This window comes from Palaemon carinicauda, chromosome 3, assembly GCF_036898095.1.
Source record: "Palaemon carinicauda isolate YSFRI2023 chromosome 3, ASM3689809v2, whole genome shotgun sequence".
NCBI classification, from domain to species: domain Eukaryota; kingdom Metazoa; phylum Arthropoda; class Malacostraca; order Decapoda; family Palaemonidae; genus Palaemon; species Palaemon carinicauda.
The window spans coordinates 60,451,864-60,469,462 of record NC_090727.1 but is presented as its reverse complement, the minus strand read 5'-3'; the positions used below and the strand labels follow the sequence as shown (position 1 = coordinate 60,469,462).

The 17,599-nt window shown below is 42.9% G+C and overlaps 1 long non-coding RNA gene across 6 annotated transcripts in view; it reads right to left on the bottom strand.

The window, feature by feature from the left end:
* The window catches only part of LOC137638298 (uncharacterized), a 48,358-nt gene extending 31,029 nt beyond the window's left edge, over window positions 1–17,329 (bottom strand). For 3 of the 6 annotated variants that reach the window (XR_011044006.1, XR_011044007.1, XR_011044002.1), the window contains exon 1: window positions 15,291–15,371. This is a non-coding gene — a long non-coding RNA (uncharacterized lncRNA). Of the gene's footprint in view, window positions 1–14,938; window positions 15,185–15,259; window positions 15,372–17,217 lie in introns of those variants that run through there. The other 3 variants (XR_011044003.1, XR_011044004.1, XR_011044005.1) reach the window with 3 other exon arrangements.
* Window positions 17,330–17,599: the final 270 nt, after the last annotated feature.

Below are 17,599 nucleotides of genomic sequence, written 5' to 3'. Positions count from 1 at the left end.
AGGGTCTACGCTACTACTCGACGGTCTCTCGGAAGAGGCCGAACGAGTAGGAGCTCCGGAGGAAGGTCGAGAGACGGAGGAAAAGGCCTTGGGTTTTTTCCCTTTTGAAGGAGAAATATCTCGCTTAGACTTCTTCTTCCGTCGTCACCCAAACCTCTCCCACTGGGAGGCAGACCACTCCCGATACTCAATACAGTACACTGTTTACCACTATCACATCGTTGACCTCTGCAGGCGGGACAAAGGGTGTGGTGATCAGTTTCCACAGCCGACAAGAAGGTTCTGCAGGGCCGGCCATCGAGTCCAGGGCAGGTGCGCATGGTCGCAGAAGTCAACACACACACACTAACACAAAGAGAAAGCACAAAAGAATTGATGGCAGTCCAATAATAACGGCGAAGGATGAGGAACGGCAACAACTGTGCACTATCCGAGCCAAAAGCAAAGTGAGCTAAATCACCGGTGTGCGAGTGGGAGTGGTAGCAAGCTAACCCCCCTAACTAGAGGTATGGGTGGTAAACCTTCGCCGAAAATGATATTTTGATTATAAAATAAATTTTTGAATATACAGTACTTACCCGGTGAATATATAATAGCTGACTATCGGCCAGCTACCGCATATACTTGTAAACATCTCCAGTTCTTCTCAGTCCCCTAGGTCTCTATCGGGGAGGAAGGGAGGGCCTTTAATTTATATATTCACTGGGTAAGTATATTCAAAAATTTATTTTATAATCAAAATATCATTTTTAAATATTAAACTTAGCCGGTGAATATATAATAGCTGATTCACACCCATGGTGGTGGGTAGAGACCAGTATTAATACAATAAAGGCGTATATGCTCAAGAGTTTTTGACAATTATTCAAAAAACAGACTTAAGTATAGGTACCTGGTAAGGAAGCAGACTCTGATTATTACTCTGCCTCATTAGTCCGCTATCCTCATGAAGCCCAGCGATCCTCTTAGGATGCCGAAAGACTCCCAGGATCTACTATAACCAGGGTGAACACCCCTATAACAGGACCTCATCAATACCCTTAATCTGGGCGCTCTCAAGAAACAATATTTTGACCACCCACCAAATCAAAAAGATTGCGAAAGACTTCTTAGTCTCCCGTACAACCCAAAATAAGATTAAAAATTTCAAGAGTAGATTAAAAGGATATTGGGATTAAGGGAATGTAGTGGTAGAGCCTTCACCCACTACTGCACTCGCTGCTACGAATGGTCCCAGTGTGTAGCAGTCCTCATAAAGAGTCTGGACATCTTTCAAGTAATATAAAGCGAAAACCGAGTTGCCTCTCCAAAAGGTCGCGTCCATAATACTTTTAATGGGTCTATTTTGCTTAAACGCTACAGAAGTTGCTATCGCTCTAACTTCATGAGCCTTGACTTTAAGTAAATTATGATCCTTCTCACTTAATAGAGTGTGTGCCTCCCAAATCAAAAGTCTAATAAAATAAGACCACGCATTCTTAGACATAGGCAAAGAGGGCTTTTTAACGGAGCACCATAAAGCCTCTGAACAACCTCGTCGCGGTTTAGTTCTGGATAAACAAAAATTAAGAGCTCTAACAGGGCACAGCACTCTTTCAACTTCATTCCCCACAATCTCAGAAAGACTGGGGATTTCAAATGATTTAGGCCAAGGACGGGACGGAAGTTCATTCTTGGCCAAAAAAACCAAGTTGAAGAGCGCATACTGCTTTATTAGTGGAGAAGCCGATGTTCTTGCTAAAAGCATGTATCTCACTAACCCTTTTAGCCGAAGCCAAGCTCACCAAAAAAAAAGTGTCTTGAGGGTAAGATCCTTCAGGGAGGCTGAATTTAATGGTTCAAACCTGTCTGACATAAGGAACTGTAGGACCACGTCCAAGTTCCAAGCAGGAGTCGAAATATGACGCTCCTTGGAAGTCTCGAAAGACTTAAGCAGGTCTTGGAGATCTTTGTTATTAGAAAGATCCAAACCCTTATGCCTGAAAACAGAAGCTAACATGCTTCTGTAGCCTTTAATGGTGGATGCAGAGAGGGAGCGACCGTTTCTCAGATAAGGCAGAAAATTCACAATCTGCGCTACAGAGGCACTTGGAAGAGGAAATAGAGGAGGACTTGCACCAGTCTCTAAATACCTCCCATTTCGACTGATAGATCCTGATGGTAGAGGATCTTCTAGCCCTCGCGATCGCTCTAGCTGCCTCCTTCGAAAACCCTCGAGCTCAAGAGAGTCTTTCGATAGTCTGAAGGCAGTTAGACGAAGCGTGGGGAGGCTTTGATAAAATCTCTTTACGTGAGGCTGTCGCAAGAGATCCATCCGTAACGGCAGACTTCTTGGAACGTCTACCAGCCATAGAAGTACCTCTGTGAACCACTCTCTCGCGGGCCAGAGTGGAGCAACTAATGTCAACCTGGTCCCTTCGTGAGAGGTGAACTACTGCAGCACCTTGTTTAGGATCTTGAAAGGTGGAAAGGCATAAACGTCCAGGTGAGACCAGTCCAGCAGGAAAGCGTCTATGGGGGCTGCCTCTGGATCTGGAACTGGAAAGCAGTAAGTCGAGAGCCTCTTTGTCAGAGAAGTCGCAAAAAGATCTATGGTGGTTTGACCCCATGTCATCCATAGCTTCTCGCACACAGTCTTATGCAACGTCCACTCCATGGAGATGACTTGTCCTCTTCTGCTGAGGCAGTCCGCCAAGACATTCATTTTTCCTTGCACAAATCTCGCCAAAGGAGAGATGTTACTTGCCTTAAATGGAGTTCCTTCTGATCCGTGGATAAAAAACCCGAGCATTCCAGACTGTCCAGTGGAGCTCCCTAACCCAAATCCGATGCATCTGAATACAACACATGGTTTGGGTTCTTGATCGCAAGAGAAAGACCTTCTCGAAGTCTGATGTTGCTGTCCCACCAAGTCAGACATGTCTAGACTGAGTTGGAGATTGGGAAAGAGATACTCTCTAAGCCATTCTCCTTGTTCCAATGGTTTAGGTGAAATTGGAGAGGGCATAGGTTGAGTCTCCCCAGAGAGATAAACTACTCCAGCGATGAAAGAGTTCCCACGAGGCTAGTTCAAACTCTTACAGAGCAACTGTTTTTCTCTTGCAAGTGAAGGACTTTTAACAGAGCTTGTTCCATTCTTGTGGGGGACGAAAAGGCCCGAAAAATCAGACACTGTATCTCCATTCCCAAATAAAGAATAGTCTGGGATGGGGTACTGTAAGTTACGACTTCTCTACGTTCACTATGAGACCTAGCTCCTTGGTTAGGTCTAATGTCCATTAGAGGCTCTCCAGACAGCGATATAATGACGACGCCCTGATTAGCCAGTCGTCAAAATAAAGGGAGGCTCTGAATCCTCAAAAAATGTAGAAAGCTTGCTACATTTTGCAAGGGCCTTGTAAAAACAAGAGGAGCAGGAATGAGGCCGAAGTACAGTGCTCGACATTGGTACATTACTTTCCCGTCCACAAACCTCAGATGTTGAAAGTTTGGATGAATCGGGATGTGGAAGAATGCATCCTGAAGGTCGAGAGAGACCATCCAGTCGCCTTCCCTTACTGCTGCCAAGACAGATTTGGTAGTCTTCATCGTGAAGTTTGTCTTGACCATGAACACATTGAGCGCACTTACATCTTAAGTACTCCTGCAGTGAACGTGGCTGCCAGATCATTGGAGCCATCCCTGATAGCCTTGTTCCTGCAGTGAACGTGGCTGTCAGATCATTGGAGCCATCCCTGATAGCCTTGTTCATGCATGACATAATTGTACAGCAATACATTGACAGCTGGAGAGACCTTCTTACTTAAGGCTCCCAGGGACCAATCCAACAAATAAAAACTTCAAACGCTCGAAAAACTCCTAACAGGAGATGGTCTAGCTCTGAAGCCGACCATAAAATCTTGGAGCGTCTCATGGCCAGGCGACGGGGAGAGTCTATGAGGCTTGAGAAGTCTCCCTGGGCAGAGGCAGGAACTCCCAAGCCGAGAACTTCTCCCGTGTCATACCAGACGCTCGCTCTAGAAGCCAGTTTAAAAGGAGGGAAAGCAAAGGCTGTCTCCCCCAAACTCCTCCTGGTGATTAACCAGTCGCCTAGCAAACGTAAAGCTCTCTTAGAAGAGCGAGAGAGCACTAGCTTAGAAAACGACGGCTTCGAAGTAGCTAGGCCTAGCGTAAACTCTGACGAAGGCGAACGAGGAGCAGCAGTTACAAAATGGTCCGGAAAAAGATCCTTAAAAATCAGCATGATTTTTTTTAAAGTCCATAGAGGGCTGAGCAGCTTTAGGCTCCTCTCCGTCTGACAAAGTCCCCAAAGGAATATCAGTAGGAGGAGGATCAGCAACTTCCTCATCTGAAGGAACCTCGTCCGACAATTGCCGAGTCTCATGAAAAGGAGAGACCTGCCGCGGCGGCAACGCTTGACAGGCAATGTCAACAAGCAAAGGAGCAGCAGTAGCAGTAGAGGAAGCGACGTCACGCCGCTGCTGAAATGACTGAAATCCTTGTGACTGACCAACAACAACAACTGAAGTTGATTGACGCTCGACGTCACGTCGGAACTGCCTTGACTGCATAGACTGAGCAGGCAAAACAACCTTCGACTGCGGTGATTGACGCTCAACGTCCAGTCGAGGCAACTGAGCCGGTCGGCGAACGTCAGGTCGGGGATGCGGCGGCAGCGGCTGAACGTCAACACGAGACTGCGGCAGCGGCTGAACGTCAACACGAGACTGCGGCAGCGGCTGAAAGTCAACACGAGACTGCAGCGAGGGAGGATCCATGTCACGTGACTGACGTGAAAAACTACTGACATCACGTTCCAAAGTACAAGAAACGTCAGCACTAACGTCAAACGGACGAGTAAAAGCTCGTTTGGGCGGCTGACGGCCAGAGTCTCGTTTAGCGTAACGGCGACTCGAAAGCGAAGGTTCATCGTGAACCTGCTCAACGTCATACTTCTCCATAAGGGAGGCAAGCTTAGTCTGCATGTCCTGCAGGACAACCCATTTAGGATCAACGGGAGTCGGAACGGGCCGAGACGACGGTAACGTCTGTGTTGGCAAAACATTGCCTTTACCGCGACCCTCGGACCCCGTGTTACGCTTGCGTTTAATAAGCGAACAGTCTTCCGACGACTGCAAAGGGTCAGAGCTGTCCCAATGGCTACAGCCAGGACGCTGGACCTGTCCTGAAGGGACTGACTTTCGCTTCAAGGGTCTAGAAACCTTGCGCCAAGGTTTCTTTTGCAAAAAGTCTTCGGATGACGAGGAGAACACAGTCTCACCCGTCTTATGGTAAGGGCGATCTTGACGAGAAACATCCGATACCAAAGAGGGAACGTCGGTACGTTGGTTAAAGCCTCTCGTCCCCTTAAGTCCTACGACATTACTTCTCCCTGGTGCAGGGGAGCCTGAAAGAGGTCTCGGACTAGGGGAGCGACAAGCACGAACAAACGAACCCTCCGCAACACAGAACATGTTTTTTTTTTTTTTTTTTTGCACTTACTTCACTGATATCGTATTTTTCAATAATTTCACATTAGGCATGAATAAAACTGAATTCTACCTGAAGCACGCAATTCTCCCTTACATCAAAAGGTTATAATTGCGAAATGAGTCGTATAATGTAAGCACATTAGTACAACATGAAATACACATGCAAAAATCAATAAACATATACATATATATTGAATAAATCGGAAATATATAAAGTTAAAAAGGATCAGTGACTGGGGAGGAGACTAAACACTAGTTCATTAAAGACTACGTTTTCAATCTCTCACCGTACAGTGCCTTGGGACGAGAATAAAAACTAAAAACGTTATATCCTCTCTCCCTGTACAGAGACTTGGGACGAGAGTAAAAAACTGAATCGAGAACAACGTTACTCGCTCCCAAACTCCTTGTACACAAACTTGGGACGAGAATAAAGATCGGATCGTTCTCTCTTTCTCTCTCTCTCTCTTGTCACACACAAGAGAATTGCCCACTCACCCTTTGTCAATAAACAGGTTATTTGATCAAAGGAAAAAAACTGAAAGGACTAAGAAATTGAAAATTAACAAGTTCCTTTAAATTAGTATCTTAAACACTTCAGTTTGAAAGAAGAATGAACAAAACGTCAAAATCGATTTACTCTTTCTGCAAAGTGAAACCGTGATTCTCTCTTTCTCTATCGTAACGATAGAGCGCAAACTGCGTAGCATAAATAAACCAAACGTTAGTTCATCTTTGAAAAAAACAGCACGAAGACTATTCAAAGAATATATTTCTTAAAATATTTTCAAAAAATATTCATTTCATAACTCTTACAGAGCAATTGATTTAAACTTAACAAAAATAAAAGTTGAATGGGCTCAACGTTGTTTAACTTCGTTTTCCAAGTTAGGACCGCCTACAAGGAATAGGTAAAGGCCGCATATAAACAAAACATAAAATTTATCTTGATGTTTAGTATAAATGGAAAGCTAATCGAAGAGGCCTAATAAAGGCGGGTGAGATATAAAATATATAGAGGAGAATCTATAAATATCAACAATAATTTATAACGTGATAAAATAATTACTAAAAGCCTTAAACACACTTCCGTACACTGAGGGAAGGGTCGGCCATCTTTACTCTATGGAAAAACCAGAGATAAAAAAAAAAGCAAGGGCAAAACACTTTTCCTCTCCTTTCAAAAGCATTTCTTTTGAAGATAGTATTGAATAATCCAACACGGCGAAAGCAATAAAACCAAAACCAAGTACTTCACCTATTCGGTAGAAAACTCGAGGTAATAAAGCGAGTGGAACCAACTTGTCGACAAGACCGACAGAGAAGAACTGGAGATGTTTACAAGTATATGCGGTATCTGGCCGATAGTCGGCGCTGGTGGTCACACCCGCAACCTTCACGGCGATCGCTAGCGAGTTTTTGGAATCTGTCGAGCCGTCGGAGACGTCAGCTATTATATATTCACCGGGTAAGTTTAATATTCAAAAGTAATACCTCTAAATAAATAGCGTAGGTTTGTATTCCAGTTACGGAACAATTGTATTTTTCCTAGCAATACAAACGAGAAGCTCTTTACTGTGGAGTGTTATTTTGGCGAAGCTGAAACCAGCCGATACACTTTTTTGACAAGGTGTAACTGCTAGTTAGCGGTGCAGATTGGAGTAAGTAAGCCTCCCACTCACAGCAGCAAAAGGGACTAACCGTCACTTTTGTAATTATGGCAGGACTTTCAGGGGGTTTGTATTGGAGGGATCAGTCCATGGCTGTATTCTTAGTCAGCCGTCATGATACATACGCCTGGCTACTATCATACATGTAACCAAAAAAATTAAATTTTAAACTGTTACCATCTATAACTATTTCTTTGTAATAACATAAAAGCATATAGAGAATTAATAGTACATTGTTAATAGACTGTTTTCTTATTTTTGTATAGAGATTGAATTTCATGTTTCTCTCATTTATAAATAATTCTGATTTTAATGTTATGAATGTTGTAAAGTCTACTAACATATAAGACATTAAAATAAAATTGACACAGGTGGAGTTGTCTCGATGTAGGCAGAGCTGGGTATTACTGTTCTTACCGTCAGGGTAAGACATTGCTAACGGCATGCGCAGCTCAACATTACCGATTGCCAGTACAGTACATACGGAACTTGATGTTTGGCCAAACAAGAACCATTATATTCATGGTAAAACATTTTGAACTGAAAAATGTTATTTTCATTAGTAAAATAAATTTTTGAATATACTTACCCGATAATCATGTAGCTGTCAACTCCGTTGCCCGACAGAATTCTACGGAAGGGATACGCCAGCGATCGCTATACAAGAGGGGGGTGTACTCACAAGCGCCACCTGTGGCCAGGTACTGCAGTACTTCTTGTTGACACCACTTCAATTTTTCCTCGGTCCACTGGTTCTATGGGGAGGAAGGGTGGGTCAATTAAATCATGATTATCGGGTAAGTATATTCAAAAATTTATTTTACTAATGAAAATAACATTTTTCAATATTAAACTTACCCGATAATCATGTAGCTGATTCACACCCAGGGAGGTGGGTGAAAACCAGTGTACATGTATATCAAGAAGCTAAGTATCCCGTATTTCATATTATCAGTTATTCAAAATAACAATGAAATTACAAGTACCTGGTAAGGAAGTCGACTTGAGCCATTACTCTGCCTTAAATAAGTTCGTCTTCCTTACTGAGCGCAGCGTTCCTCTTAGGAGGCTGAACAACTCTAAGGTGCTGAAGTATCAAGGGCTGCAACCCATACTAAAGGACCTCATCACAACCTTTAACCTCGGCGCTTCTCAAGAAAGAATTGACCACCCGCCAAATCAACAAGGATGTGGAAGGCTTCTTAGCCGACCGTACAACCCATAAAAAGTATTCAAGAGAAAGGTTAAAAGGTTATGGGATTATGGGAATGTAGTGGCTGAGCCCTCGCCTACTACTGCATTCGTTGCTACGAATGGTCCCAGGGTGTAGCAGTACTCGTAAAGAGACTGGACATCTTTGAGATAGAATGATGCGAACACTGACTTGCTTCTCCAATAGGTTGCATCCATAACACTCTGCAGAGAATGGCTCTGTTTGAAGGCCACTGAAGTAGCCACAGCTCCCACTTCATGTGTCCTTACCTTCAGCAAAGCAAGGTCTTCTTCCTTCAGATGAGAATGTGCTTCCCTAATCAGAAGCCTGAATAGTAAGAAACTGAGTTCTTAGAACTTGGAAAAGAAGGTTTCTTGATAGCACACCATAAGGCTTCTGATTGTCCTCGTAAAGGTTAAGACCTTTTTAGATAGTACCTAAGAGCTCTAACTGGGCAAAGTACTCTCTCCAGTTCATTCCCCACCAAGTTGGACAGGCTTGGGATCTCGAACGACTTAGGCCAAGGACGTGAAGGAAGCTCGTTTAGCAAAAACCGAGCTGCAAGGAACATGTAGCCGTTTCAGATGTGAAAACAATGATCCTGCTGAAGGCGTGGATCTCACTTACTCTTTTAGCTGTTGTCAAGCACACGAGGAAAAGAGTTTTTAATGTGAGGACCTAAAAAGAGGCTGATTGGAGAGGTTCAAATCTTGATGACATAAGGAACCTTAGGACCACGTCTAGATTCCAGCCTGGAGTGGACAACCGACGTTCCTTTGAGGTCTCAAAAAACCTAGGGAGGTCCTGTAGATCTTTGTTGGTGGAAAGATCCAAGCCTCTGTGGCGGAAAACCGCTGCCAACATACTTCTGTAACCCTTGATCGTAGGAGCTGAAAGGGATCTTACTTTCCTTAGATATAACAGGAAGTCAGCAATCTGGGTTACAGTGGTACTGGTTGAGGAAACTGCATTGGTCTTGTACCAGCTACGAAATACTTCCCCTTGAGACTGATAGATTCTGAGAGTGGATGTTCTCCTTGCTTTGGCAATCGCTCTGGCTGCCTCCTTCGAAAAGCCCCTAGCTCTTGAGAGTCTTTCGAAAGTCTGAAGGCAGTCAGACGAAGAGCGTGGAGGTTTGGGAGTACCTTCTTTACGTGAGGTAGACGTAGAAGGTTCACTCCTAGAGGAAGAGTCCTGGGAATGTCGACCAGCCATTGCAGTACCTCTAAGAACCATTCTCTCGCGGGCCAGAGCGGAGCCAACCAACGTCAGCCGTGTCCCTTTGCGAGAGGAGAACTTCTGAAGTACCCTGTTGACAATCTTGAACGGCGGGAATGCATACAGGTCGAGATGGAACCAATCCAGCAGAAAGGCATCCACGTGAACTGCTGCTGGGTCTGGAATCGGAGAACAATACAACAGGAGTCTCTAGGTTATCGAGGTAGCGAACAGATCTATGGTTGGCTGACCCCACAGGGCCCAAAGTCTGCTGCAAACATTCTTGTGAAGGGTCCACTCTGTGGGGATGACCTGACCCTTCCGGCTGAGGTGATCTGCCATGACATTCATACCGCCCTGAATGAACCTCGTTACCAGCGTGAGCTTTCGATCTTTAGACCAGATGAGGAGGTCCCTTGCGATCTAGAACAACTTCACGAAAGAGTCCCTCCCTGCTTGAAGATGTAAGCCAGGGCTGTGGTATTGTCAGAGTCCACCTCCACCACTTTGTTAAGCTGGAGGGACTTGAAGTTTATCAAGGCCAGAAGAACCGCCAACAACTCCTTGCAATTGATGTGAAGTGTCCTTTGTTCCTGATTCCATGTTCCCGAGCATTCCTGTCCGTCCAAAGTCGCACCCCCGCCCGTGTCTGATGCGTCCGAGAGGAGACGGCGGTCGGGTTTCTGAACAGCCAAAGGTAGACTTCCTTGAGAAGAAAGCTGTTCTTACACCACGCGAGAGAAGACCTCCTCTCTTCGGAAACAGGAACTGAGACCGTCTCTAGCGTCATGTCCTTTATCCAGTGAGCAGCTAGATGATACTGAAGGGGGGGAGGTGGAGTCTCCCTAACACGATGAACAGGGCCAGCGATGAAAGTGTCCCTGTTAGACTCATCCACTACCTGACTGAGCATCGGTTCCTTCTCAGCATGCTCTGGATGCATTCTAGGGCTTGGAAGATCCTTGGGGCCGACGGAAAAGCCCGAAAAGCTCGACTCTGAAGATCCATACCCAGGGAGACAATGGTCTGGGATGGGACGAGCTGAGACTCCTCAAAATTGACCAGGAGGCCCAGTTCCTTGGTCAGATCCATAGTCCATCTGAGAATCTCCAGACAGCGACGACTTGTGGGAGCTCTTAAAAGCCAGTCGTCTGACGGAGCCGGACACAAGATCATGGTACTGCTGCACAGTCTGTGAACTGTCAACCATGGGGAAGCGAGGAAGTACAGTGACAACCCGAAGCTGTCTAGACTGTCTGGGTCGTACAGACAACTCCTTATCGGGTTGCTGAGGTTGCCGCACTGCGTCACAACAAGTCACTTCTGCTGGTTGTTGAACGTCTTACCAGTGACACACTGACTCCGTAAACAAAAAAATCCTCTAACAAGGACTAAACTTGGACTGCATGTCTTGCAACACAGCTCAAGGTCTATGGGAGCAGGTGTGGTAACAGACGGGGTTAGCGACTGAAGTGGAACCATTACCTTCCCTGGAAGCATGTTATGCTTAAATAAAAGTCCATAGGAGGCTACGCAGCTAAAGGCTCCTCTCCAAATGACAGAGTCCTCAAGGGAATATCAGAAGGAGGGAGAAAAGCACTTTCAAATCTACAGGGACCATATCCGAGAAAAGCTAAGTTCTCTCAGTGAGGGTTTCACTGGTGCAAAAGCAGCAGACTAGAAGGCAACGTTATGAAACTGCTTGACAGTCTAGTGAGTTGGCAACAACCAAAGATGTGTGACTGAGAAGCATGCGGTAAGGTATGCAGAGCATGTTGTATGCAGAGCATGCTGTATGCAGAGCATGCTGTATGCAGAGCATGCTGTATGTAGAGCATGCTGTAAGGTAAGCAGAGCGTGTTGCATGGCGTGTAACATTTCTCAGAAATTCCATGACCAGTGCTAGAGTGAGTAATATCGCATTACTGTCCATTGAAAGTGCACGTGCCGAGGGAATTGATTTAGACTGTTTTGTTGATGAATTTGATAGCCGGCATGATAATCGTAGAATTAAGCTGCACTAAATGTACTATAATCTACTTCACCTCAGGAAAGGGAAACTCGCCCTGTTGGCAACACTGCATTACTTCATGCATGCTTGCATGGGGTTTTAATATCAACATAATATTTACCTTACATTCATAACTCATGATTCATTTTTGTTTTGAAGATATTTTGCCATATTTTGCGATTTTGTTAAAAATATATTGCAAGGAATGCATATATATTTTTATATAAGTAATACAAATAACCTCCATTATCATAATGTTTGTGTAGGCATACATGTATATGAATACAAATGCAAGTTATGAAAGTAATGAGGTGTTATTATTGTCATTTGTTATTTCCAAGTTGAATGGGAAGAGGCTCAAGTTGAGGAGAAAGTGGCAGATGCATGCGTTGAGGTGGCTGACTCATAGCATGAGGTTGCTGCCTCAAGAGTTGCGCTTGCTGTAAGGGTTGCGGATGCGCAGTAGCAGGTTCCTGAGGAACGAGTTGAGGTTCCTGAGGTGTGAGCTGCGAGAGTTGAGGTAGCGGCTGCGCAGAACGCAGTTCTTGTCTCGCAAGTTGAGGTTCCTGAGGTGCTAGCCTAAGGAGTTGAGGCTCTCGCCTTGAGGAGGGTTGAGGTCGCTGCAGCGAGTGCTGAGGTGGCTGCCTCATTGATGGAAGAGGTTGTCGTACCTCAAGAGATTGTTGCCTCGCTGGTGGAACCGCAAGCGGAAGCGGAGGAAGTAAGGCATAAGATTCCTGCTCCCATTGCTGAGGTTGCCTTAAGGAAGGCGGAGGTTGCTGCACACCGCTGGTAACTGGCAACTCAGTACGCGGTAAGGTATCCTGAGGAACCTCAACTTCGTACGCCTGGCAGACTGGACTGCGGTGAGGCGGAGCCATCGCAGGAGGAGGTGTAACCTTCTCAGCCTGACACTCACGCATTAAGACCGCAAGCTGTGACTGCATGGACTGCAGCAAAGTCATCTTGGGGTCGGCAGACGCTAAGGTCTGCTGAGGCAAAGCCTTAACAGAAGATGAGGTCTGTTGCGGCATCACCTTACCTCTCTTAGGAGGTGTGCAGTCACCTGATGACTGCGGAGAGTCAGAGCTAACCCAATGACTGCATCCGGGTTGTTGAACTCTAGAGGTCTGGACTTTACGTTTAAGAGGTCTTGAGACCTGAGTCCAGCGTTTTCTCCCCGAAATTTCTTCTGCAGACGAGTAAAATAAGGGCTCAATCGTCTGCGGGTGGGAGTGACGGTCTCTGTAAGACACGCCCGGAACCACCGAGGATACTTCTGTGCGCCGATCAAGGCCTGCCGAACCCTTTTGCCCTTCGACATTGCTTCTCCCCTGGGCTTGGGAGCTTGCAAGAGGTCCCGGACTGGGAGGACGACTGGCACGCACAGAAGTACCCTCACGCACAACACTGACACACTTTGCGCTAATCACTTATCACTTTTGAATTTCTGTTTGCACTTATTTCACTGAACTCGAAACTTTAAGTGGTTTGTACCTGAAACACGCAATTCTATCCTTCCTTAAAAGTTAGTAATTGCGAAAACAGAATTACAATGTAACAGAAAAATCTAATGAAAGATAAATAATTCAGTGGCTGGAAAGAGACTAAACACTAGATCAAATAAACTACGTTTAAAATCTCTCACCGCATAAAGCTTGAGAACAAGAATAAACTCTAGAAACGTTTACCTTCTTCCCCTAAAGAGACTAGGGAGAAGAGCAAAAACGATAACAACGTTACTCGCTTGAACGAAACGTTTATCCAGCTCTCTCTCCCTCCGTCTCTATCTCTCTCTCTCTTGACTTAGAACCTGAGAGAAGAGCCCAATCATATATACTCGTTAAAACATATTATTGTTAAAGGAAAAAAACTGAAAGATTTCCCAAATAAAAAGTTCCTTTATTAGAATTAAAACCATTAAGCTAAGAAAGAATGAACAAAACGTTATAAACGGTTTACTCTTACTGCAACGTGACACCGTGAAAATTCTCTCTCTATCGTAACGATAGAGCGCAAGTTGAACGTTCTGAACGTCAACAACTGCAGAGACAAAACAAAACGTTAGTTCAACTTTGAAACAGTACGAGACTATCAAAGAAATTCTTTCAAAAACATTAAAATAGCATAATATGTTAACAGGTAAAACCGAAATGACGGGCTCAATGTTAATTAACTTCGGTACAAGAAAAGACCGCCTACTATTAGGAAAGGTCGAATATAAACAAATATAAAAATTAATTTTAATAATTTTATAAAAAAGGAAGTTAATCGAAGAGGCCTATAAAAGGCGGAGATATAAAATAAATCTATAACTTTGTTAAGCAAAATTAAGAAAGAGAGTCTATACTCTCTTAGAAACCAACACTTCCGTCTAAGGGAAGGGTCGGCCATTTAAAGGTGAAAGAGAGTTCATACTCTCTTCGTCACTATAATTAATCAAATTAATTCCAAAAGCTAGCTAAGCTAATAATAAAACTTCCTGAATAGCGAAAGCTGAAATCTTAGAGCAATACTTCACCAAAAACCGTGAACAAGACTCCAAAATTATAAGCGTATCCATGAACGTCTTGCCGGAAGCACGACAGAGGAAAAATTGAAGTGGTGTCAACAAGAAGTACTGCAGTACCTGGCCACAGGTGGCGCTTGTGAGTACACCCCCCTCTTGTATAGCGATCGCTGGCGTATCCCTTCCGTAGAATTCTGTCGGGCAACGGAGTTGACAGCTACATGATTATCGGGTAAGTTTAATATTGAAAATATATGTTTTCCTGTTGTAAATAATGTGATTTCACCGAATTTAACTTAATTTCAATCACAGCCATAAAGAACACCACGAGTTAGTCGTACTGTTTGTTCTGTTTGTTTGCAATTGAAATGAAGGTCACATTCGGTAAAATCACGTTCTTTATACTACAGGAAAATATATATATATTTTTTTCGAAATGATTCCCTTACAGTAAGTAAAACTTTACTCAGAGCTGTTTTAGGGAGTTGTAATCTTTGGGACAATTTGTCTTGAGCCAATTTTTCTTTGAGACGAGTTGTCTCGGAGCCTTTGTATATCAGCGGCCAGTTCCTCACACATTGATTGAAAATGGACATCAACCTACCTAAACTTTCCCCCCTAACCTAACCTACAACCCATGTCCTTACCTACTTGCCTAATGGGAAGGGGGCTAACTCCCCCCCCTTACACTGCCGTATTCCAAGTTAAAAATAATGATACATAAAGTTGGCTGCTATTATACATACACCCCCATCATGTTCTTTACTACAGGAAAATATATATTTTTTGTTCGAAATGATTCCCTTACGGAACATAAAACTTTACCCAGAACTGTTTTAGGGCGTTGTAATCTTTGGAACAATTTGTCTTGAGCCAATTTGTCTTTGAGACGAGTTGTCTTGGGCCAAGAGTCCTGAACCAAACACCAAACCTTCCACGGGGCTACATTATTGTTCTACGTGATTAAAACTGTAAACACAACCAAAATAAAACAAAACAATCATACAATTTCACGTATAACGAAGCCCTAATGCGCCCGGCCAACCATAGGGTGCAAATGACTGTAGTAGAGGGCCTACTTCTTGCCTAAAATATACACTTCTCAAGTCCAACTCTAATGTTGCAAGCAATAATTGTGATTAAAACCTGCGTGATCTAGTAAATCATCATATTTCACCTAATTCCTGATATATAGACTAGATATGACGAGACTCTTCAGTGACGTCTGGACGGTCTGGTCGTATACACAAATTCAAAATAAATCAAAACAAAAACAACGTACTATGAGCGTAAAATAATTTTATAAAATTTATATTCGATTTGGCTTTTAAATGTGTTTTATTTAATCCTATCTGAAATTTTTTTTGAATTAAATTACATATTATTGCGCATATATTCTGTATTTCACAATGAATTAAACCAGATTTCAAGTTTTTTAATATAAACTATGAGTCCTAAAAGATTATCCTTGGGATCAAAGTAACTGATATTTATGCTTTTTACCATTTATATTTACTTCTTTGTAATTTATAAATATATATTATTCATATATTTAGAGGCAAACTAATATGACTTAATCTTTAGTGAAGGCCCATGGACAGACTACGAGCCTAAAAGTAGTTGACAAATTTCAAAAGTGAAAAAAAATGAGAAAATATACATCAGATTATATATCGTTACCATCTTCATCTGCTCTTACACCTATTGATGTTAAGGGCTCGGTTATATTTCACCAGTCATCTCTATCTTGAGCTTTTAAATCAATACTTCTCCATTCATCTCCTACGAGCGCAGATCCAGCAAGTTAAAAAGGGGGAACTGTAAGGCCCCGAAGACTGTCGCAATTTTAATCTATTTAAGAGCAATTTTTTCATGTATCTGAAATCATTTTCTCCTTAAAATTGCATCTATAACGTGAATACGCATTAGGCAATAACAGCATCCCGATAATATATATAAAAATATACAGCAGTAATCTCTACGATAATACTTTTAATACTATACATTCCCGGGAAACCCCATCAACTGACTACCTCTTGAGTTATGTTGACTCATCGAATTGTAATTAGTTTCCCCACCATTTCTAACTTGATTCATATCACAAACACAATCTCTTTATTTCCAGCTCATACGTAATTAATTTTTACCATTTGAGAGAGAGAGAGAGAGAGAGAGAGAGAGAGAGAGAGAGAGAGAGAGAGAGAGAGAGAGAGAGAGAGAGAGAGGGTGAACACAGAATACAAAGTGCATGAATATAGCGTGACTATGAGCAATAGGGCGAGAGGGAATTAGAAAAGTAGAAAAGACGATATTTGAGAGAGAGAGAGAGAGAGAGAGAGAGAGAGAGAGAGAGAGAGAGAGAGAGAGAGAGAGAGAGAGAGAGAGAGAGAGAGAGAGAGAGGATGATCTCAATCTTCCTCATCTCTTTTACTATATTCTTCTTGTAACAACAATTGAACGGAAGATGTTGATTATTGTCTTAATTTAAGTTTCAAGGTTTTCGTAAATTCCAAACTTTATATCATGAATCTTTTTTTTATAATTTATTCATATTAGGCATTTGCCCAAAGAAAAGGCTTGTTTCTATTTCTTTGAAGACTTTCCTTATTTTTTACCTTGCCAGTTAAAATGATTTAACTTTAATACTCACCTAATACACTGAAATAAACAGCCTATGATTGTTTGGAACTAATATTAAGATTGTCTTGGAAATTAATTCCCTCATCACTAAAGTAAAGTTTATGATCATAATTTATGTAATCTATTACACTTTACCAAAGCATTGAACAGTTACAACAACCTAGCATTGCTTAATCAAATATCTAAGGACATCAAGTGATGAAAAATATTAATAAAAGAAAGTAAAACCTTCATCAGTTGTGGTGCCACATGCTACAGTTACATTAAAGGAGCCGAAATCCTTTAATATGTACCACCGCCAGGTTTCCACATGCAGAAGTCACCATCCAGGAGACGCAAAATACTTTAAGGAAAAACCAGCCTCAGAAAATTGGTTTTAATTACATATTGATTTATCTTTATTTTAAAGCCTTTTTGTGTCTTCCTGGGGGACCACCACTACTGCCTGAAGGTAATAAACTCACTGCTTTATGTTAAGATCCAATACAAAGGGCCAGATCAACTCTGGGCCTATGTATTGGATCTGGTAGTATGCTGTTGGAGGTGGCTTCCGGGGACGTTGCTCTTGTCATACCTAAAAAAAAAAAAAAAAAAACATTTTATGATATCAAACATTTGTTGCCTTTCTAGTGAAGTGTCCTTTTTCTAGAAGAGTTGCTTACCATAACTAAAAATTCTATTCTACCCATACCAAGTGAGAAGAAGCCACTGAACAATTACAGTGCAGCTCTTCTGGGAGGACACTCCAAAATCAAACGGTTGTTCTCTGATCTTGGATAGTGCAATAGCCTCTTTACCATGGCCTTTCACTGTCCTGGGGTAGAGTTCTCTTGCTTGAGGGTAAAC